The sequence below is a fragment of the Triticum urartu genome, chromosome 1A (assembly GCF_056163025.1).
Source record: "Triticum urartu cultivar PI428250 chromosome 1A, HENAU_Tu73, whole genome shotgun sequence".
Classification (NCBI taxonomy): Eukaryota; Viridiplantae; Streptophyta; class Magnoliopsida; order Poales; family Poaceae; genus Triticum; species Triticum urartu.
In genome coordinates, this window is record NC_141873.1 from 401,316,813 (window position 1) to 401,342,207 (window position 25,395).

The window sequence follows — 25,395 nt, forward strand, 5'->3', positions numbered from 1 at the left end:
TTTATTGATTGCCTTCCTTATGAGTGGCGGTTGGGGACGAGCGATGGTATTTTCCTACCGATCTATCCCCCTAGGAGCATGCACGTAGTACTTTGTTTCGCTGACTAATAGATTTTTGCAATAAGTATGTGAGTTCTTTATGACTAATGTTGAGTCCATGGATTATACGCACTCTCACCCTTCCACCATTGCTAGCCTCTCTAGTACCGCGCAACTTTCGCCGGTACCATAAATCCACCATTTACCTTCCTCAAAACAGCCACCATACCTACCTATTATGGCATTTCCATAGCCATTCCGAGATATATTGCCATGCAACTTTCCACCATTCCGTTTATTATGACACGCTCCATCATTGTGATATTTCTTGCATGATCATGCAGTTGATATCGTATTTTTGGCAAAGCCACCGTTCATAATTCTTTCATACATGTCAATCTTGATTCATCGCTCATCCCGGTACACTGCCGGAGGCATTCATATAGAGTCATATTTTGTTCTAAGTATCGAGTTGTAATTCTTGAGTTGTAAGTAAATAAAAGTGTGATGATCATCATTATTAGAGCATTGTCCCACTGAGGAAAGGATGATGGAGACTATGATTCCCCCACAAGTAGGGATGAGACTCTGGACAAAAAATAAAAATAAAAAGAGAAAAAAGAGGCCATAAAAAAGAGAAGGCCCAAAAAAACAAAAAAAATGAGAGAAAAAGAGAGAAGGGGCAATGCTACTATCCTTTTACCACACTTGTGCTTCAAAGTAGAACCATGATCTTCATGACAAAGAGTCTCCTATGTTGTCACTTTCATATACTAGTGGGAATCTTTCATTATAGAACTTGGCTTGTATATTCCAATGATGGGCTTCCTCAAAATGCCCTAGGTCTTCATGAGCAAGCGAGTTGGATGCACACCCACTAGTTTCTTTTGTTGAGCTTTCATACACTTATAGCTCTAGTGCATCCGTTGCATGGCAATCCCTACTCACTCACATTGATATCTATTGATGAGCATCTCCATAGCCCGTTGATACGCCTAGTTGATGTGAGACTATCTTCCTCCTTTTTGTCTTCTCCACAACCACCATTCTATTCCACCTATAGTGCTATATCCATGGCTCACGCTCATGTATTGCATGAAGATTGAAAATTTTTGAGAACATCAAAAGTATGAAACAATTGCTTGGCTTGTCATCGGGGTTGTGCATGATTTAAATATTTTGTATGATGAAGATAGAGCATAGCCAGACTATATGATTTTGTAGGGATAGCTTTCTTTGGCCATGTTATTTTGAGAAGACATGATTACTTTGTTAGTATGCTTGAAGTATTATTATTTTTATGTCAATATTAAACTTTTGTCTTGAATCTTATGGATCTGAATATTCTTGCCACAATAGAGAAGATTACATTGATAAATATGTTAGGTAGCATTCCACATCAAAAATTCTGTTTTTATCATTTACCTACTCGAGGACGAGCAGGAATTAAGCTTGGGGATGCTGATACGTCTCCAACGTATCTATAATTTTTTATTGTTCCATGCTATTATATTATCTGTTTTGGATGTTTATGGGCTTTATTATACACTTTTGTATTATTTTTGGGACTAACCTATTAACCGGAGGCCCAGCCCAAATTGTTGTTTTCTTGCCTATTTCAGTGTTTCGAAGAAAATGAATATCAAACGGAGTCCAAACGGAATGAAACTTTCGGGAGAGTTATTTTTGGAACAGAAGCAATCCAGGAGACTTAGAGTATACGTCAGGGAAGCTTCGAGGTGGCCACAAGGCAGGGAGGCGCACCTGCCCCCCTGCCCGCCCCCACCCTCATGGGCCCCTCGTGGCTCCCCTGGCTGACTTCTTTCCCATGGGCACAAAGCTTTTAGGTTTATACAATGTTTGCTAGAAACTTGTATTTACAAGAAAGTGAGTGGGAGCACTACAACATTTCTGATAAGTATATGTGGATGACATATTGCTGATTCGAAATAATGTAGAATTTCTGGAAAGCATAAACGGTTGTTTGAAGAGTGATTTTCAAAGGAAGACATGGATAAAGCTGCTTACATATTGGGCATCAAGATCTATAGAAATAGATCAAGACGCCTGATGATACTTTCAAAGAACGCACACCTTGACATGTTTTTGAAGGAGTTCAAAATAGATCAGTCAAAGAAGGGGTTCTTACCTGAGTTGTAAGGTGTGAAGTTGAGTAAGACTCAAAGATTGACCACGGCAGAAGAAAGAGGAAAGACGAAGGTCGTCCCCTATGCTTTTGTCATAGGCTCTATACGGTATGCCATGCTGAGTACTGCACCTGATGTGTGCCTTGCCACATGTCTGGCAAGAGGGTGCAAAGGTGATCTAGGAGTGGATCACCAGATAGCGGTCAAAATTATCCTTAGAGGAATAAGGAAATGTTTCTTGGTTATGGAGGTGATAAAGAGTTCGACGTAAAGGGTTACATAGATGCAAGCTTAACACCTGTCCAGATAGCTCTGAGTAGAGATACCGGATACCTATAATGGAGAAACAATTTGGAATAGCTCCAAGTGGAACGTGGTAGCAGCATCTACGATATGACATAAAGTTTTGCGAAATACATAGGGATCTGAATATGGCAGACCCGTTGACTACAACCTCTCTCACAAGCATAACATGATCAAACCCAGAACTCATTGAGTGTTAATCACATAGTGATGTGAACTAGATTATTGAGTCTAGTAAACTCTTTGGATGTTGGTCACATGGCGATGTGACCTGTGAGTGTTAATCACATGGCGATGTGAACTAGATTATTGACTCTAGTGCAAGTGGGAGACTGTTGGAAATATGCCCTAGAGGCAATAATAAATTAGTTATTATTATATTATATTTCATTGTTCATGATAATCGTTTATTATCCATGCTAGAATTGTATTGATAGGAAACTCAGATACATGTGTGGATACATAGACAACACCATGTCCCTGGTAAGCCTCTAGTTGACTAGTTCATTGATCAATAGATGGTTACGGTTTCCTAACCATGGACATTGGATGTCGTTGATAACGGGATCACATCATTAGGAGAATGATGTGATGGACAAGACCCAATCCTAAGCCTAGCACAAGATCGTGTAGTTCGTATGCTAAAGCTTTTCTAACGTCAAGTATCATTTCCTTAGACCATGAGATTGTGCAACTCCCGGATACCGTAGGAGTGCTTTGGGTGTGCCAAACGTCACAACATAACTGGGTGGCTATAAAGGTGCACTACGGGTATCTCTGAAAGTGTCTGTTGGGTTGGCACGAATCGAGACTGGGATTTGTCACTCCGTGTAACGGAGAGGTATATCTAGGCCCACTCGGTAGGACATCATCATAATGTGCACAATGTGACCAAGGAGTTGATCACGGGATGATGTGTTACGGAACGAGTAAAGAGACTTGCCGGTAACGAGATTGAACAAGGTATCGGGATACCGACGATCGAATCTCGGGCAAGTATCGTACCGATAGACAAAGGGAATTGTATACGAGATTGATTGAATCCTTGACATCATGGTTCATCCGATGAGATCATCGTGGAGCATGTGGGAGCCAACATGGGTATCCAGATCCCGCTGTTGGTTATTGACCAGATAGTTGTCTCGGCCATGTCTGCATGACTCCTGAACCCGTAGGGTCTACACACTTAAGGTTCGATGACGCTAGGGTTATAGGGAAAGTATGTACGCGGTAACCGAATGTTGCTCGGAGTCCCGGATGAGATCCCGGACGTCATGAGGAGTTCCGGAATGATCCGAAGGTAAAGATTGATATATAGGAAGTATGGTTTTGGCCACCAGAAGTGTTCCGGGCATCACCGGTAGTGTACCGGGACCACCGGAGGGGTATGGGGGTCCACCGGGAGGGGCCACGGGCCCCGGAGGCATACATGGGCCAAGTGTGAGAAGGGACCAGCCCCTAGGTGGGCTGGGGCGCCTCCCCACCAAGGCCCATGCGCCTAGAGAGAAGAGGGGGCAAACCCTAAGGGCAGATGGGCCCTAAGGCCCATGCCTGGTGCGCCTCCCTCTCCCCCCCACTTGGCCGCCACTCCAGATGGGGATTGGGGCTGCCGCCACCCCTAGGGTAGAAACCCTAGGTGGGGGCGCAGCCCTCCCTCTCCCCCTATATATAGTGGAGGCAAAGGGGCAGCCCAACACACAAAGTTCTTCCCCTGTTGGCGCAGCCTACTTCTCTCCCTCCTCGTCTCTCGTGTTGCTGCTGGACGGAGTATTCCCGACCTCTCCTTCTCCCCTTGCTGGATCAAGGCGTAGGAGACGTCACTGGGATGCACGTGTGTTGAACGCGGAGGTGCCGTTGTTCGGCGCTTAGATCGGAATCAACCGCGATCTGAATCGCTACGAGTATGACTCCTTCATCCGCGTTCTTGCAACGCTTCCGCTTAGCAATCTACAAGGGTATGTAGATGCACTCCCCTTCCCCTCGTTGCTAGATTACTCCATAGATTGATCTTGGTGATGCGTAGAAAATTTTAAATTTCTGCTATGATCCCCAACACTGATGTGGTGCCAAATGGTGATGAAGAACAAGTTGAAGGTGAAGATCAAGATCAAGAAATTCCATATGCAAGCTCGCATGCTGGACCAGGAACTTCTGCTATTAATCCACTTAAAAGGAAGAGGGGTGTCTATGGTAAGAAGAAGAAGAAGATGATGATGATGATGATGATGATGATGATCCCTGTTACTCCTAAAGAAGATCTGCTCTCTGCTTCCTCTGCTTCATAAAGTGACAACGACGAGGACACCAACATGAGTTCTGGTTCTGACATGTGAGCTTATCGGTTTCTCTATGAAGTTCGTTTTGGCGCTCATGATTCTATCCTTTCCTGTGTGCTTTTGACAAATGAATTCTAAAGACTTTGTGATGCATGTAATGGACTATGGACACGCTGCTGTTGTTACTGAACTTAAGTGCCGAACTGCTGATGTTATGCTTGATGCAGTCTTGAATTTATGTTTCTATTTATCTTTTGAACTGCTGCAAATCTCTTCTATACTTGTTATGTTCGAATTTATGTTGAGAATCCTCTCCTTTCTATTGAAAATACCATGTTTTCTGTGAAAAACATGCACATGTATTAGTATATATGTGTGATATACATGCACAAGTATTGTAGCCGTGAAATGGGATAGCGGCCGCTATAGCTGGCGATAGCGGCTATAGCGTTGGCACAGAGCCATCCGCTAAATGCCTTAGCCCGCGATCTAAAACTTTGGAGGCAGCCCAATTTTATTTTTCTTCTTTTCTTTTTGCTCCTGTTTAGTAATAAATAATTCATCTAGCCTCTGTTTAGATGTGGTTTTATGTTTTAATTAGTGTTTTTGCCAAGTAGAACCTTTGGGAAGACTTGGGTGAAGTCTTTATGATCTTGCTGTAAAAAAACAGAAACTTTTGCGCTCACGAGATTAGCTGCCATTTTTTACTGGAGAGTGTGTTTAGGTTGATTCTCTTTGCATATGATTAATAGACAAATTCCTCACTTTCACCAATTTATTTCAGAATTTTTGGGGTTACATAAGTATAGGTTTGATACAGATTACTACAGACTGTTCTGTTTTTGACAGATTCTGTTCATTGTGTTGTTTATTTTGATGAATCTATGATTAGTATCGGAGGGTATGAACCATAGAGAAGTTGGAATACAGTATATATTACACCAATATGAATTTAGAATGAGTTCACAATAGTACCTAAGTGGTGATTTATTTTCTTATACTAACGGAGCTTACAAGTTTTCTGTTAAGTTTTGTGTTGTGAAGTTTTCAAGTTTTGGGTAAAGATTCGATGGACTATGGAATAAGGAGTGGCAAGAGACTAAGCTTGGGGATGCCCAAGGCACCCCAAGGTAATATTCAAGGACAACCAAGAGCTTAAGCTTGGGGATTCCCAAGGCACCCCAAGGTAATATTCAAGGACAACCAAGAGCCTAAGCTTGGGGATGCCCCAGATGGCATCCCCTCTTTCGTCTTCGTTCATCGGTAACTTTTCTTGGAGCTATATTTTTATTCACCACATGATATGTGTTTTTCTTGGAGCGTCATTTTTTTATTGTTGTTTGAATAAAATACCAAGATCTGAAATTCTTAAATGTTAGAGAGTCTTCACATAGTTGTATAATTATTCGACTGTTCATTGATCTTCACTTATATCTTTTGAAGTAGTTTGTCGTTTGCTCTAGCGCTTCACTTATATCCTTTTAGAGCATGGCGGTGGTTTTATTAATTAGAAATAGATGAACTCTCATGCTTCACTTATATTATTTTGAGAGTCTTTTAGAACAACATGGTAATTTGCTTTGGTTATGAAACTAGTCCTAATATGACGGGCATCCAAGATGGGTCTAATAAAAACATTCATAAAAAGTGCATTGAATACTATGAAAAGTTTGATACTTGATGATTGTTTTGAGATATGAAGATGGTAATATTAGAGTCGTGCTAGTTGAGTAGTTGTGAATTTGAGAAATACTTGTGTTGAAGTTTGCAAGTCCCGTAGCATGCACGTATGGTGACCGTTGTGTGACAAATTTGAAACATGAGGTGTTTTTGATTGTCATCCTTATGAGTGGAGGTCGGGGACGAGCGATGATCTTTTCCCACCAATCTATCCCCCTAGGAGCATGCGCGCAATGCTTGGTTTTTGATGACTTGTAGATTTTTGCAATAAGTATGTGAGTTCTTTATGACTAATGTTGAGTCCATGGATTATATGCACTCTCGCCTTTCCATCATTGCTAGCCTCTTCGGTACCGTGCATTGCCCTTTCTCACCTTGAGAGTTGGTGAAAACTTCGCTGGTGCATCCAACCCCCATGATATGATATGCTCTATCACACATAAACCTCCTTATATCTTTCTCAAAACATCCACCATACCTACCTATTATGGCATTTCCATAGCCATTCTGAGATATATTGCTATGCAACTTTCCACCGTTCCGTTCATCATGACACACATCATCATTATCATATTGCCTTGCATGATCATGTAGTTGACATCGTATTTGTGGCAAAGCCATCATGCATAATTTATCATACATGTCACTCTTGATTCATTGCCCATCCCGGTACACCGCCGGAGGCATTCATATAGAGTCATACTTTGTTCTAGTATCGAGTTGTAATCATTGAGTTGTAAATAAATATAAGTGTGATGATCATCATTAATAGAGCATTATCACAAATAAAAAAAGGAAGAAAGGCCAAATAAAAAAAGGGAGAAGCCCAAAAAAAGAGAAAAGAAATAAAAAGGGACAATGCTACTATCCTTTTTTTTCCACACTTGTGCTTCAAAGTAGCATCATGATCTTTACGATAGAGAGTCTCCTGTTTTGTCACTTCCATATACTAGTGGCAATTTTTCATTATATAACTTGGCTTGTATATTCCAACAATGGGCTTCCTCAAATGCCCTAGGTCTTTGTGAGCAAGCAAGTTGGATGCACACCCACTTAGTTTCTTTTGTTGAGCTTTCATACATTTATAGCTCTAGTGCATCCATTGCGTGGCAATCCCTACTCCTCGCATTGGCATCAATTGATGGGCATCTCCATAGCCCGTTGATTAGTCACGTCAATGTGAGACTTTCTATTTTTTTGTCTTCTCCACACAACCCCCATCATTATATTCTATTCCACCCATAGTGATATGTCCATGGCTCACGCTCATGTATTGCGTAAAAGTTGAAAAAAGTTTGAGATTACTAAAGTATGAAACAATTGTTTGGCTTCTCATCGGGATTGTGCATGATGGGAGCATTTTTGTGTGACGAAAATGAAGCATAGCCAAACTATATGATTTTGTAGGGATAAGCTTTCTTTGGCCATGTTATTTTGAGAAGACATAATTGCTTGGTTAGTATGCTTGAAGTATTATTATTTTTATGTCAATATTAAACTTTTGTCTTGAATTTTTTGGATCCGAATATTCTTGCCACAATAAAAATAATTACATGGATAAATATGTTAGGTAGCATTCCACATCAAAAATTCTGTTTTTATCATTTACCTACTCGAGGACGAGCAGGAATTAAGCTTGGGGATGCTTGATACGTCTCCAACATATCTATAATTTTTTATTGTTCCATGTTATTATATTATCAACTTTGGATGTTTTATATGCATTTATATGCTATTTTATATGATTTTTGGGACTATCCTATTAACCTAAAGCCCAGTGCAAGTTTCTGTTTTTTCCTTATTTTTGAGTACCGCAGAAAAGGAAAACCAAACGGAGTCCAATTGACCTGAAATTTCACGGAGATCATTTTTGGACCGGAAGAAGCCCACGGAGTACCGGAGATGGGCCAGAAGAGTCCCGAGGCCACCACGAGGGTGGGGGCGCAGCCTACCCCCCTGGGCGTGCCCCTTACCTCGTGGCCGCCTCGGGGACCCCTGACTTGTTCCCGACTCCAAACCTCTTATATAACCCCAAACCTCCAGAAAGAAACCTAGATCGGGAGTTCCGCCGTCGCAAGCCTCTGTAGCCACCGAAAACCAATCTAGACCCATTTCGGCACCCAGCCGGAGGGGGGAATCCCTCTCCGGTGGCCATCTTCAACATCCTGGCGCTCTCCATGACGAGGAGGGAGTACTTCACCCTCGGGGTTGAGGGTATGTACCAGTAGCTATGTGTTTGATCTCTCTCTTTCTCTCTCTCGTGTTCTTGATTCGGCACGATCTTGATGTATCGCGAGCTTTGCTATTATAGTTGGATCTTATGATGTTTCTCCCCCTCTACTCTCTTGTGATGAAATGAGTTTTCCCTTTGAAGTTATCTTATCGGATTGAGTCTTTAAGGATTTAAGAACACTTGATGTATGTCTTGCATGTGCTTATCTGTGGTGACAATGGGATATCACGTGATCCACTTGATGTATATTTTGGTGACCAACTTGCGAGTTCCATGACCTTGTGAACTTATGCATATGGGTTGGCACACGTTTTTGTCTTGACTCTCCGGTAGAAACTTTGGGGCACTCTTTGAAGTTATTTGTGTTGGTTGAATAGATGAATCTAAGATTGTGTGATGCATATCGTACAATCATACCCACAGATACTTGAGGTGACATTGGAGTATTTATGTGACATTAGGGATTTGATTGATTTGTGTCTTAAGGTGTTATTCTAGTACGAACTCTATGATAGATTGAACGGAAAGAATAGCTTCGTGTTATTTTACTACGGACTCTTGAATAGATCGATCAGAAAGGATAACTTTGAGATGGTTTCGTACCCTACAATAATCTCTTCGTTTGTTCTCCGCCATTAGTGACTTTGGAGTGACTCTTTGTTGCATGTTGATGAATAGTTATATGATTCAATTATGTTATTATTGTTGAGAGAATTTGCACTAATGAAAGTATGAACCCTAGGCCTTGTTTCCTAACATTGCAATACCGTTTACGCTCGCTTTTACCACTTGCTACCTTGCTGTTTTTATATTTTCATATTACAAAAACCTATATCTATCATCCATATTGCACTTGTATCACCATCTCTTCGCCGAACTAGTGCACCTATACAATTTACCATTGTATTGGGTGTGTTGGGGACACAAGAGACTCTTTGTTATTTGGTTGCAGGGTTGCTTGAGATAGATCATCTTCATCCTACGCCTCTCATGGATTGATAAACCTTAGGTCATTCACTTGAGGGAAATTTGCTACTGTCCTACAAACCTCTGCACTTGGAGGCCCAACAACGTCTGCAAGAAGAAGGTTGTGTAGTAGACATCCGGGGCGCCCCTCGGGCTGCATCATCCGCAGACCGCTCGGGTCCGTCCCAGTGGCATGTATCGTTCTCGCATCTATCTAAGCTAGCCGGTTCCCATGCGTGAGTTATTTATAGTCATCACATGCTTGATTGCCACCCACCACAGAAACCGCGCGGCCGATCGTTTTTCTTTAGGATCCTTCGTATACCTGGTCAAATGGGCCGGCCCGGCCTGGCACGGCCCGGCCTGAGATAAATGGGCCAGGCACGTCACAGCCCGCTGAGGCACGCGAACTAGTCGTGCCGTGCTGGGCCGGCACGCGTGCTGGCCTTCGAGGCCCAAGCACGGCCCCCTGGCTAAACGTGCTGGCCCGTAGGCACGTGTGGCCCGAGGTGGCCCGCCAGCACGAGCTGGCCCGATTTTTTCAAAAAAAAAAAAAAGCACGTCTGGCTGGAGCAGGCGCGCAGGGGCGGTGCAGGGCTGCTGGCGCGCTCGTCGGCTTGTGCCATGTATGCATGCATGCACGTTACGTACTCACGTTTCGCTGCTTTTTTTAGTACATGTTTCGCTGTCCCTGGTATGTGAATGTGGCACTAGCATGGTTAAACTGCTACGTTTATTACTTCCAAAGAATTGTAGCACGTTTATTAAAGCATGCCTCATTAGTAGGAACAATAAATATAGAAAGTAAAAAGATTGTGACAATGTGTCATCATGTGGGATAAATATAGAGCTTTATTAAAGCATGCCTCATTAAAACCTTCCGTCCCTAAGAAGTAAAAGAGTACAATGCCATGCTCTAAATTACAAAAGGAAATAAAAATTACAAAAGGATAAGAAAATTACAAAGGAAAAATAAATTACAAAGATAGAACTGCACGACTAGGTGCCCCACGGCCTCCGCATCTCTCTTGGTGTGTCCATCTTTGTGCCGACGCAGGTGACCGGTTCCTCCGTACCCCATGGCCATGGACAACAAAATTCCACAACGTTTGCACTTCGCTTTACGCACGTTGACACCATCCTCCACAAATATTTCTTCATCATAGTAGTTCCAGATGTCTGAGCTTCTTCGCTGAACTTTTGGGGCATCCATGTTTGAGTGTTGGAACTTGAAAATGATATGGTGTTTGAGTGTGAGAAATAAGAGGGGTAAACAGCCCTTTATATAGCCAAAAAACTTACTTTTTTACACGGGCCGGCACGGTAGACAAGCTAGGCACGGTTAGGCACGTTAGATAAGTTAGGCACATTTGGCACGTTTGACAAGCTAGGCACGTTAGACAAGTTAGGCACGCCAGCACATTAGAAATAAAATGAGGCAAAGTGTCATCATGTGGGATAAATCTTGAGCTTTATTAGTGACTGCCTCATTAAAACCTTCCATCCCTGGGAAGTAAAAGAGTACAAAGCCACGCTCTAGATTACAGAAGAAAAAGAAAATTACAAAAGCATAAGAAAATTACAAAAGAAAATAGAAAGACTACAACTACTCTTTGTCTTCTTCATCTTCGAGTGCAAGATTTTCGAACGTGGCCATCAGTTCTCTGTTTTCAGCGGTGTGTTGGGCTCTCCTTTTGGCTAGTTCTCCGTCTTTCACGGCCATGAGTGTTCTCACCATATCCGGGGTCAAACTCGTTCTTCTTTCCTCAAGTATTCTTCCAGCTAGGCTAAAAGCAGACTCCGATGATGTCGATGAGACGGGTACTGATAATACATCTCGTGCTAATATGGAAAGCACCAGATATGTAAGCTTGTGTTCATGCCACCACTGAATTATGTCGAAGTCTTCCTCTTCCTCTTCATTGAAGTTGACTTTATCGCTGTTGAGGTACTTCGCTAACTCCCCACCACCCAAAAGCACAGGCGATGGGCCTGATGTGGAAGAGCTCGGGGCAGAGGTGGTAGAACCAAACAACTTTCTCCATGCTCCTTTCTTTTTCCCTGTGGTTGGTGCAGGTGGAGGTCATTGCATGCGAACTCCGGCATACTTTTGATCATACTTAGCATAAACTTCAGAAAGCTTATCACGTACCTTAGTGGAATAAGCAATATAATCTATCCCTAGGGCCCCAGTTAGTACAACAAGTGCACTAGCAAACAGTTCAAGTTTAACCCTAGGATCCAAGATAAATGCAAATGAATACAAAATAGGAATTTTCGCCCAATATTTGCAATATTTAAGTTTCATGTGAGAAACCATAGGCATTAATAAATTAGTATGTTCGTATGCTTTCAAGTGAGATGCAATGTCTACAAGAGTGTGCATCATTAAAGGAGATGTGGGATAATAAACCCCAGACAAAGAAACTGTTGCCTCATAAAATATTTCTAAAAACTTGACCAAACCTTTAGCAATTTCCCAAGTATCATTAGTGATATATTCTCTCCCCATATTTGCATTAATCCATCCCGAGAATTGAACTTCGTCTCGGATGACTGCCTTCAGCATCATATATGTAGAGTTCCATCTAACAGGCATGTCTAGATTATACTTATGAGGAGTTTTCTCTATTGCTATGCAATATCTCTGGTAACTACTAATTCGCTGATTAGAGTTACCAAGAAAAGAAATTGCATTGCGTAAAATCTCAATGGGTCCCTCACATCTCTTCATAGCACATTTAGCAATAAGATTAATTATATGGCAAGCACAACGTTGATGCAGTAAAAAAGATGCAGCATATACAGAAAACAGAGGACTGAGGCTCTCCATTGCAGTTGTATTTGATGAAGCATTATCCAAAGTTACTGCAAATATCTTGTCGGTCAGACCAAATTCTGACACAACATTAAGTACAGCTTGAGCTATGTTTTCACCAGTATGTGCTCCATCAATTAATTCGAATCCTATAATTATTTTCTGTAGTTCCCATTTTTTGTTAACATAATGAGCGACCACACTAATGTAGTCTTGCTTTGCCCGACCACTCAAGATATTAGATGTTAAAGAGACTGAAAAAGTGCATGTAGTAAAATCATCTTTTATTGTCTAAAGACTAGTTTTGCATAATTTTTTCATATCCCTAGATGTAGTTTGTCTAGAAACTGATTTGAAACTAGGAGTATGCACAGTTTGAATGTATTCGACAAAACCTTCAGACTCACCGAAACCTAATGGTAAATCATTAGAAGCAATTAAACGACAAATTGCTTCTCTATGAAGAGCAGGATCATAGGTGAAATTGCGTACCGTACCGTCGGGGTTGAACTTGAGCGTGCCCTATGTCCCCGCAGACCGCTTGTCCGCGTTCTGGTGCATGAGGTTGTGCATGAGGAGGTGGCCAGTTCCTCCTCCCCCCCAGGAAAGCAAGTGGCCGCACCTCTTGCACCGAGCTTTCAGCACATTGACACCATCCTCCACGACTATTTCTTCAACGAAATACTCCCAGCACACCAAGGTTTTGCGTTGAACCCTCTTTGTGCCGATGGAGGTGGAGGTACTGGACTGGGAAGTGGAATGGCTGCCAGTATACTCATCGGAAGAAGGATATGTGTGGGTTGTGGTTGTGGGATCGATCCACTCGGGGATGTCAACATCTAAGTCACTAGTATTGAAATTGAACCGGTTGGGATCACTACCCATGGGATCATCCATGTGTTGAGTGTGAGAAATAAGAGGAAGAGGAGGTTTGAGTGTGAGGAATGAGAGGGGTGGGCAGCCCTTTTTATAACAAAAGCTGACATTTTTTAGACCAAATTTTCCCTCCAACGTTCAAATATTCAAATTTGCAACAAAATATACCTAAACAGCCCCAAATATGGCCAAACCCCACTGAAAACCCCCCTAAATCCCACTAAACCTCCTAAACCCCCGCTGCCCCGCTCCCCCAGCCCCCCTGCTCCCTCGATCGAAGCGTCCAACGGATCGATTCCCTCCTTCGCTCTCTCCCAGGTGCATCGTGCTCCCGGGCCGTGCCCGTGCCGGCCCGTTACTGGGCGTGTCGTGCCGGGATGGCACGCGTGCCAGGCATAGCAGCCCAGGCACGGCCCAAGCAGGGCCGCGTGCCAGGCACGACCCACATAGCCTCGTGCCGTGCCGACCCGTGACGGGCCAGGCACACGGGCTATTGTGCCGGCCCGCCAGAACCGGCCCGTTTGGCCAGGTATGATCCTTCGCATGAGAAGACTAGGTACGGCGCCTGTGCTTGGGTCCGTCCCTGCAGTGTCGATAAACCCAACGGCTGAGCTCTGTCTGGCGGGCCGGCCCCGTTCACATCACCTCTTGGGGTAGTTGGTGCTTGGCCTCCTCATGCGATAGCCTCAGGAGATCCGCTCGGTGCAGGTTGCCTAACCATCTCACAGGACCACCACAGCCATCAAGAGCCAAGACAAGGCGCAACCCGCCTTGGGGTAGAGCCTCGTGAGTCCCGTGCTAGATCACGAGTGCCTAGACACACATAGTCCAGCCCTGCCGTGCAAGCCATGTGTCAGGGCAGGGCTGTACACGCCCCGGGGGCTCCACTCAGAGGGAGCCCTCACCCACGCACCAGTGGAAGCACCATGCTCCGTGCTGGCAGTCGACACTGCCGAGGAGCGGCTATGCCCGTGCAAGTGCGAAAGCGCTATGCTCCGCACTGGTGATAAACAACTAAGGGCGGCCTCATGGCCGTATCAACCTCAGGGAGCCTCCGAGCTCAGTGTCTGGCCTCATCGCAACACCTCCCCTCGGGAGAGTCGCCCAAGGGGGCTGGGCACGGGGGCTGCGCTCGGGTCACACCTAAGCATACGCCACCCTGCCAGGTCCCTCGGACCTGGTCGTCGCGCGCCCTCCCAAGCGGAGCTAAGGTATGAAGGTTGTTTGGACGTCAAGGGGGACTCCTGAGCATCGCGACTCAGGAGCCTAACTGGCCACGTAGCCCCTCACTCCTTGGTCCGTCCTGGTGATTCAAATGGTCCAATGGCAGCTGAGGTATGCGCGGGGTCGGGCCCTGCGGACGTAGAACACTAGGCCTACTCTCGCATCTCCTTTCTATAAGCTGTTTGCACGTCAAGGGGGACTCCTAAGCATTGCGACTCAGGAGCCTAACTGGCCACGTAGCCCCTCACTCCTTGGTCCGTCCTGCTGAGCCGGGCGGTCCAATGGCGGCTGAGGTATGCGTGGGGTCGGGCCCTGCTGACGTAGAACACTAGGCCTACTCTCGCATCTCCTTTCTATAAGCTGTTTGCACGTCAAGGGGGACTCCTGAGCATCATGACTCAGGAGCCTAACTGGCCACGTAGCCCCTCACTCCTTGGTTCGTCCTGGTGATCTGGACGGCCCAATGGCGGCTGAGGTATGCACGGGGTCGGGCCCTGCCGACACAGAACACCAAAGCAAACGGAAAGGAAATTGTGGAATTTCAAACAAATATTACAAGACATACTGTTTCTCGAATACCAGGCACAAGTTTAAACGCCTCCACAAGGCATGGTTCATGTTGTAGAAGCAAAGCAGGAAAAGGAGCCGCCAGCAAGTCATCCCATCATCCCTGGACGCCGCCGTCGCTTGCAAGAGGCGTCCCTTCGACAGTGATGTCGCCCTCACCTGAGCCGCCAGTTGGAGTTGCAGGTTCAGCAGCGTCACCAGTTGGGGGCGCAGGGTCGAAGGCACGGAACTTCTTCAGCAGAGCCTGCACCTGACCCTTCACGACTTCGGCAGCAGTTGCGTAGCGCTCGCCATCCACAGGCTCCAGCAGCTCGTTAAGGTTGGCGTTAGGATCACGAAGATGGAGATGGCTGAAGACGCGCGTCAGCACGGCTGAGGAAAGCGTGCGGGCTTCCTCCTCCACCAAGGAGCCAATCCCGTCCACGACATCCTCAAGTGCCGCGACAAGATGAGGAAGCAGCTGGGTGGGGCCCTCGTCGTCTATCACCAGCGGCTCCTCCAAGCCCTTCTCGTAGAGTGCCCGCAGTGCCACGCGGGACCTCTCCTCAAGGGATGTGAAGACCACGCGGTCCTCAGCCGGACCTTCGCCTTGACTTCCAGCTCGGCCTTCTCCGCCTTCACCTTCTACTCTAGCTTCTCCAGCCGGCTACGCTCCGCGGCCTGCGCCTTCGCCAGCTGATCTAACTCGGCGTCGTGACCCCTGACAGCATCATGCCAGGCCTTCATCTTCTCCTCCTTCGCCTTGCGGTCTCGAGCTTCAGTCGCATGCTCATTGTGCGCGGTCTCCAGCTTGGCCTCCAGCGACCGACAACGATCCTGGGCAGCCCCGGCGTCCTTCAACGCCACCTCACGAGCAGCCACGGCTTGGGCGGCGGCCTGCTTCTCCCTCTCGGAGGCCGCCGCAGCTTGGCTCAATGTCGCCCAGACAGACGCATCAGAGTGAAGCCAGTCAGAAATCAGCTTCAGGCGCGCGGCCGCCAGGTGACGGTCGTTGCCTTGAAGATCCTCTCGCGGCAGGGTCAGCGCGGAGAGAGCGCGCTCCAGGACGTCAGGGGAGGCGGAAGGATCCAAGGTCAGCAGTGCGGCGGAAGGAGGAGGAGACAACGTCGTCACCATGGCCTGAGAGGCTAGGAGCTCCTGAACTTGGGGGACCCCAGCAACTGATCCGGACGTCGGCACCTCCGGAGCCAGCGGGGCTACGGGGGCTGCCTCCTCCGGAGGACGCTCCCCTAAGTCTCACGAGGACGATCAGGCCGGGGAAGCGCGAGCGCTCTCACTGCCCTTCCCCGCGAGGAGGGCGCGGCCGCTGTAGGCGATTTGGTCCCGAGCAGTACCGCCGCTTCCTCCTTCCTCTTGTTCGCCGCAAGCGTAGGCCTAATTGCGCAATGGAGAAGCGTCAAGAATCAGTAGCAGAAGCAAGAACAAGGCAGGACGAGAATACTTACTGGTCCACCGCGGCGTAGTCTCTCCGCTTCCTAAGCTTGAAGCCTAAGAGCCTCACAGCCCGAGGCGCGGGCGCGCGGCCTCCAGGCGCTGAAGAGGGGGCAACAGATAGGCCGGAAGCAGCTCCAGGCGGCGTCAGAACGGGGGCGTCGTTTTGGGAGATCAGCGCCGACCTTCCCCTCATCGGAACCTCGGCCGGTGACCTCCTTCGGGGACTGACCTTGGACCCCGTGGAGCCCCCTGCCGCGCGCAACTCCCCACTTATAAGGAGGACATCGGCCTCGTCATTGTCATCAGGCAGGGTGCGGAGGATATCGGCCTTGCACAAAGGGGAGGTCTCCCCCGCCCCTTCACGTGTCGCCTTCGAGTCGCGCTCCTCCTCCTCCTCCTCTTCCTCCTCTTCCTCCGCCTAAGACTCGTCGGAAGACACGTCCACCGGAGTCGTCGCCACCAGGACGTTCGAGGGGGCAGGCGGCACGAGCCCACGCCCGTCGAAGACGGGCAGAGTGGCGACAACCTTCGCCCCGTCCGGACGGCGGTACAAGGGAACAAAGGAGTCCGGCGAGTACCCTTGGTTGTCCCCAACCAAGGAGCGGAGGGCCGAGCGCAGCTCCTCGTCAGAAAGGGTCTCCGGGCGTAGGCGGAGGTTGTCCCCTTCGTCTCCAAGCTTCCACAAGGGGCACGGTCGCGAATGGAGGGGAGCCATGCGCTGCTTCATGAATTCTTTGACAATCATGGCCCCCGTCAACTTCCCCGCCCTTGAATCACCAGGCCTCAGGTCGGCGGTCGTCCTCTCCAACACCTTCTCAGGCTTAACAGCAATGCCCTTGGCGGAGATTATATGGCCAAGGTAGAGAACCTCATCGAGCCAAAACTCACACTTTGAAAACTTCTCATAGAATTGATGTTCTCTGAGTTTGTCGAGTACCAATCTCAAATGCTTTGCATGATCCTCCTTGTTCTTGGAAAAGACCAAAATATCATCGAGATACACCAAGACGAAATCATTTGTGGAAGGGTTGAAGATGAAGTTCATCATGTGAGAGAACGTTGGAGGAGCATTGACAAGGCCGAAAGACATGACATCATATTCATAAGAACCATAGCTTATTCTGAATGCTATCTTGGGGATATCTTACTCACGAATGCGAATCTGATGATAACCCATACGGAGGTCAAGCTTGGAGAATACTTGAGCACCTTTGAGTTGCTCGAAAAGCTCATTGATGTTGGGAAGTGGGTACTTGTTCTTTATTGTTTTCTTGTTCAATGGGCGGTAGTCGACACAAAGTCGGTTCGTTACATCCTTCTTTTGGACAAAAAAACACCACAACCCCATGGAGATGAACTCGGTCTGATCAGACCCAGACGCTCTTGTTCATCGAGTTGTTTCTTCAATTCCTTCAATTCCTTTGGTCCAAGCTTGTAAGGACGTTTGCAAACAGGTTCCGTGCCAGGATCAAGATCGATAATGAATTCAACTGGCCGGTGAGGAGGCATTCCTTGAAGCTCTTCCGGAAATACGTCTTGATATTCACAAACGACTGGAATGTGAGAGATGGCATTCAACTCGCCCTTCTCATTGAGAGAAAACAGCCGAATGGTTTCATCACGAGCGGCGTAGATGATCACATCCTCAGACGAGTGTGTCAATTGAATCTGCTTGGCAGCACAATCAAGCTGAGCCTTGTGCTTAGAAAGCCAGTCCATCCCGAGAATTAGATCAATATCAGAGTTACCAAGAACAATTGGAGAAGCCAGAAATTTGTAGTCGCCCATCTCGATAGAAACATCCGGGACACAAATATTAGATGAAATTTGCTTGCCCGGGGACACAATTGATAAAGTTCTAGGCAATTCTTGATAATCACACTCATACTTTGATGCAAAAGGTTTTGAAATGAAACAATGCGATGCACCAGTATCAAATAAGACTTTAGCAGGAATGGAGTTAACTGGAAGGTTACCCATGATCACTTCTGAAGAATCCTTTGCCTGAGCTGCGTTCATCATGTTGACCTTAGCATGCTTGGGATTATGCTTGACCACTGCATTGCTGGTAGATCTCATAGGAGGAGGAGGCGGAAGGCGCCTTTGGTTGAATCACTTGTTTGCATAGTGCCCTTTTTGCTGACACTTGTTGCAAGTAACCTCAGAGAGCGGACGATGATAAGGAGCACTTGACCTTGGAGCATGAGACGGAGCTTTGTTCTGATAGCCTGGGTTGGGTGGGTGGGAAGATCCATTGCCACCTTTACTCTTCTACTGATAAGACTGGCGAAACGGAGGAGGAGGAGGAGGCAACCAAAACTTTTGTTGCTTAGCTGCCACTTGAGATGAAGAAGAAGATGGAGTTGCATCCCTGACTCTCTTCTTAGATGCATCACACTTGAGCTGAGCAGCTTCTTGCTTTAGTTCCATGTTGTAGAATTCATCATACTTGGTTGGCTCAAAAATCACGAGAGCTAATTACAGATCTTCTCTGAGGCCACCTCTGAATTGGTAAATCATGCTCTTCTCATCAGGGACATCTTGTTTAGCGAAGCGAGCGAGCCTCTGAAACAGGATGTTGTATTGGTAAACAGACATGCTGCCTTGCTTGAGATTGCGGAACTCCTCGCGCTTACTCTCAGCAACACTTTGTGGAATGTGGTGAGCTTTGAAGTCTCGGCGGAAATCATCCCAGGTAATCACACGACCTCCTCTGGAATCTTTGTATTGTTGATACCACTCAGCAGCTTGGTCTTTGAGTTGAAACGAAGCAAACTTGACAAAGTCCTCAGGCCTGACATTGCTACACTCAAAATGTTTGCAGATATCCACGAGCCAGTCGTCGGCGTCTGTGGCCTCGACACAGTTATTGAAGGACTTCGGCTGGTTTGCGAGGAACTGATTGAGGGTAGCAAACTGAGATTGATTGTTGCCTTGGCCTTGATTTCCTTGGTTGCGCTCTTGCAAGAGTTGCAAAAGTATCTGAGTGTTGGCGTTGGTGGCGGCCATGACAGCTTGCCATGCCTCCGGAGGTGGAGGTGGTGGCGGAGGTTCCGGATTCTGACGCGTTGGAGGAGCCATCCTGAAGAGGTTGACATCCATTAGCATCTTGAAAGACATATATTCAAGCTGAATCAATTGATTAAAATTGCAACATATAGCCTTAACATTCGAACAAGAATGAATGAATGAATTCCAAAGTAAACCATCACACTTCCATAAAGTTGAGAAGCCACTTAGATAAAGGTAGATGAATAAAGCAACAAGGTACGGATATGAACAAATAACTGGTAATGATTACCCAATCACAAACCAAGTATTTGCGGGAAAAATACTAGAGCTACATGAATTCCCACTTATGAAACTTCCGAAACTTTCTGGTTATGCAATCAGGTGCTGGGGATACAGGGGAAGCATAATATCTCACCCAAAACTAGCAAATCCTACATCCAGTTGTATCCATCCTTCAACACATAACCAGGAAACCTTCGGAAATAATTTACCTCAACCTTCGAAAAGCATCCGTTATAAGAGTTATGGCAATACTCCCGAACTCCCACCCCAGTACTGGGTGGCGTCGAGGTTATCTCACCAACAACTGCATAAAAGAGATTTTTGATGTCGGCGAACTCAGGTATTCCAGAACTGCAACGATGAAATTGTGATGACAACACCTTGGAGCTCAACTCCCCGGGACACTGCCACAACCCCTAAATGTCAGGAGGCACCAAGAACAATGTTCTCGTCACAAAACCATCGAAATGATTCCAAGATGCCCGCGTGATCCTAAAAAAATTCGTGAAATTTGAGGAGAGAAGAGTCAAAACTCTACGTCAGGAGGCCTCACTAGAGCGACGAAGGGACAGGGGAGTAAAAAGAATCCTACTCTCCGATATATGTAATCCTAAGACTCAAAACATTTTCTTCTAGACTCAACAGCGTCAGCGATTGGATCAAGCAGGGGGCTCCTAAGTCGGGAAAGGCTCTGATTACCAACTTGTAACACCCACGATGCGGCTATATCTCCCACGTGTCGAGGCACGACTTAGAGGCATAACCGCATGGTAGGCATGTCGCAAGAGGGGTAATCTTTACACATCCCATGTACTGAATAAGAAAGGGATAAAGAGTTGGCTTACAATCGCCACTTCACACAATACATAAATATAGCATACATCATCCAGAATACAATCATGGTCCGACTACGGTACCAAAATAAAGAAAGACAATCCCAAATGCTAGATCCCCGATCGCCCCAACTGGGCTCCTCTACTGATCATCCGGAAACGACACATAGTAATGGCCCGAATCCTCGTCGAACTCCCACTTGAGTTCAGTAGCGTCCCCTGCACTGGCATCATCGGTACCTGCATCTATTTGGAAGTATATGTGAGCCACGGGGACTCAGCAATCTCACACCCTTGCGATCAAAACTATTTAAGCTTAAAGGTAGGAAAGGGTGGTGAGGTGGAGCTGCAGCAAGCACTAGCATATATGGTGGCTACCTTACGCAAAAGAGAGCGAGAAGAGAAGCAAATCACGGTCGAGAAGCTAATAAGCGATCAAGAAGTGATCCTGAAGCTACTTACGTTCAAGCATAACACGAGACCGTGTTCTCTTCCCGGACTCCGCCGAAAAGAGACCATCACGGCTACACACGCGGTTGATTCATTTTAATTAAGTTAAGTGTCAAGTTCTCTACAACTGGACATTAACAAATTCCCATCTGCCCATAACCGTGGGCACGGCTTTCAACAGTTCAAAACCCTGCAGGGGTGCCCCAACTTAGCCCATCACAAGCTCTCATGGTCAATGAAGAATATTCCTTCTTCCAGGAAGACCCGATCAGACTCGGAATCCCGGTTACAAGACATTTCGACAATGGTAAAACAAGACCAGCAAAGCTGCCCGATGTGCCGACAAATCTCGATAGGAGTCGCACATATCTCGTTCTCAGGGCACACTGGATGAGCGCTCCGTACAACTAAAAACCAAACCTCGAGTTTCCCTGAGGTGGCGCTGCAAAGGACTCTAGTTCGGACCAACACTCAGAGGAGCACTGGCCCGGGGGGGGGGGGGCTTAAAATAAAGATGACCCTTGAGTCTGCAGAACCCAAGGGAAGGTATATGGTAGTAGGTAGGCAAATGGTAAAGCCAAGGTTGGGCCTTGCTGGAAGAGTTTTATTCAAAGAGAACTGTCAAGGGGTTCCCATAACACCCAACCGCGTAAGGAATGCAAAATCAAGGAACATAACACCGGTATGATGGAAACTAGGGCGTCAAGAGTGGAAAAAAACACCAGGCATAAGGCCGAGCCTTCCACCCTTTACCAGGTATATCGATGCATTAAAGTAAACAAGATATAATAACGATATCCCAACAATCTCCATGTTCCAACATGGAACAAACTTCATCTCCACCTGCAACTAGCAACGCTATAAGAGGGGCTGAGCAAAGCGGTAACATAGACAAACAATGGTTTGTTAGGAAAAGGTGGGTTAGAGGCTTGACATGGCAATATGGGAGGCATGATATAGCAAGTGGTAGGTATCGCGGCATAGCAATAGAGCGAACAACTAGCAAGCAAAGATAGAAGTGATTTCTAGGGTATGGTCATCTTGCCTACAAAGTTCTCCGAGTTGACGAAAGCTTGATCCTCGTAAGCGTACTCAATGGGTTCCTCGATCACGTACTCATCTCCCAGCTCTACCCAAGGCAAGAACACAAGCAAAAGACCAATAATCAATCACGGTGCAATGCGCAAGCAACATGATGCAAAACATGGCATGATATGCGAGATGTGATATGCAATGCATATGCATGCTCCGGAAGGAAAAGATTGATCAAGGCATCAACTTGGCAAACCAAGGGTGCCGCTGGAAATATGAGATGATTTTGGTCGAAATCGATATAAAGATCACCGGAATCGGAGGCACGGTTTGCAAATGGCAAGCAAAACAAGAATGGCACAATTCTTTGATTTAACAGCACGATGCCATCTAGAATGCAATGAGAAACTAAGCTACGGCACCCCAACATAGCAACAAAGCACATGGCAGTGATCTACTCAAGATGCTTGACAAAATATGAACACTGAGCTACGGCTAAATCACACAAGAGAAGGTTCAAACAAGCATGACAAAATGCAAAAGATATCAGCTTCACAGACTTAGCGCAAATATCAACATGCCAGGAATTAACATCAGGAAGCCATGTTTAGAGCAAGCAAACAACCAGCTACAGGAACAGATCATAGCAAACAAAGGCATGGCATGAATCTACTAAAAGCATAGAACAAAAGTCCCTTACCGATCATAAGCCAAAAAGGCACAGAAGATATGATGGCACCCATGTAAACATAGCAAGTTTTATTAACAGATTCAGACTTAGCAGAAAACAGAGCATGGCATCAACAGAATTATGAAGGCATCTTTGCGAGCTCAAATCACTCATCACAAAGCCTTGCATGACAAAACAAGCATAGCAACAGCAAGAAGACATGTTCATGAAGCTAACCATGGCAAGAACAAGTTCATAGCATGCAAGGATCAACTACAACAACCATGGCAAAATTGATTAACATGTAAACAATCTGCCAGGAACATTTTATAGCAAAAATAGAGCAAGATTGAGACATGCTAGGGCACTCCATAATTTCAAACAGGGGCATGAATGGATAGGGCATAACCATATGTCCAAATCATCCTTACTAAAGATACTCAAACAAAGCATGGATCTCACTGTAGCATCATGGTTACATGGCATAAAAATATCAGCAGAGCAAGGACTTAGCAAAATCCTAAGTCCCTGAAATCAGCAATATCACGAAGGCTACTTTGCATTCTTGTGCTAGTCACCACATTTCTCACAAAAATACATGGCAAGCACCCCTGTAAAGATGGCATGGCATACTCAAAACACATGTAGAGCTCATGTTCATATGCAGCACACAACAAATGTAGCAAAAATGACAAATCCTCATACTCTGATAAGAATCAGCACCTAACAATTTATAGCACTCTTGCATCAACGATTTGGGCATCAAGATGGACTCAAACAAGCATGTCACAATGGAATGAAATGAAGAACACATCATGATGAACATTTTGATATATTGCACGCACAAAACGGAGCAACACACATCAAGTTATGGCATGATGAACAGAGGCATAAATCATCACAGGAAAAGACTTAGAGATGAAAATGAGGTCAACCTGCTCAGATCTAGGGTTCCGGGGCACGGTCTACGAGGTTCGCTGGAGAAGGAGTTCGCTGGAGTCCTAGCCGGAGTATACGACGACGGGGTCGGAGAGAGACGGGGAGGACGGATCTGGGCGGCGCGGCGACGGAGCTCGCCGGAGACGCCACGGTCTTCGGGTGCGGTGGCGATGTGGTGCGGTGGCGTGGTTGCCGGGCGCGGCCACCAGTGAGGAAGTCCGGCGCGGTCGGGCGGCGCGGGGAGGAGGCGGTGGCCGGAGTGGCAGACCACGGTGGCACGGGTCTTGGGCGCGCGGGCGACGGCGGCTGGGCCCGCGGGGGCCGGCTGCGGGCTCGCAGGCCGCGCAGCGGCCGAGCAAGCGCGGTGCCACGTGGTGTGCTCTCACTGGAGCGGGGCGGCGGCTGGTTTCGTCCGGCAGCGTGTGGACATGTCCGCGGGCGAGAGGGAGGAGAAGACTAGGGTTTCGACCCGAATTTTTGGACGGGGAGGACATATTTATACCTAGAAGGAGGTGGGAGTGTCCAAATCAGGTGTAGTTTTCGACCACGCGATCGTGATCCGACGGCGGAGGACATGGGAGTGGTTTGGAAGGGTTGTTGGGCCGTTTTGGAGGGGTGTTGGGCTGCAACATACACGAGGCCTTTACGGTTCCCCGGTTAACCGTTGGAGTATCAAACGGACTCCAAATGGCACGAAACTTGACAGGCGGTCTACCAGTGGTGTACCAAGGCCGCTTGGCAAATCTCGGTCCATTCCAAGAATATTTAACACCCGCTCACGAAAAGAGACAAAAGGGGGACGCCGGTGCACGTAGGAGTGTCGGAATGCAAAACGGACAACGGGGAAAAAGCTCAGATGCATGAGACGAACACATATGCAAATGAGATGCACATGATGACATGATATGAAATGCATGACATGAAAAAAAAATGCAAAACAAAGACAAAACTCAACCACGAAGGAATCTCATAACTTAAGGCCTGAAATGGCAAGAGTCGGAGTACAAATATGGCAAGTTACATCCGGGGCGTTACAGTCCCATCAATCACCACGCGTCAACCGAGGCCGCAGGCTGTTAGGGACCGCGGCGCTCCGCACTTGCCCCTTGGCTTCGCCTCGAAGCCAAGTCCGAGCGCGCCTTGGGCCCGGGGGCTACTGTCGGCGTCCTGGGAACGGGGGTCCCCAGACATGCCTGCCTGCGGCCCATGGCGTGCCTCCGCCAGCGGCCCCGTACGGCTCATCTTCACCAGAAAACCCTCAAGACCCTCGCGAGGGGCCGAGCCTCGCGAGGTGAATGACGCAAGACCTCCTAGGGGGCGGCCTCACCAGGCTAGCTCGCGAGGGGCGGAGAGATCAAGGCAAGGGGCACCTTGCGAGGTTCCTGTGACACGAGCCATGACGACCGGGCCAGGCGGGCGCCATCGCGCACAGTGTCCTTGTTTCCTCTTTGATGCTAAAGAGGCAAGCGCATGCGAGGAGTCCCGAGGCATTAGGCAAAGGTTTCCATATCAGTGGAACGAGACTAAGACCAGCAGGACGGCAGGACGGAGGTCACCGTGGAGCCCAAGATGGCGTCACCACTAGAGCCTTTGGCAGGCGAAGACCACCTTTAG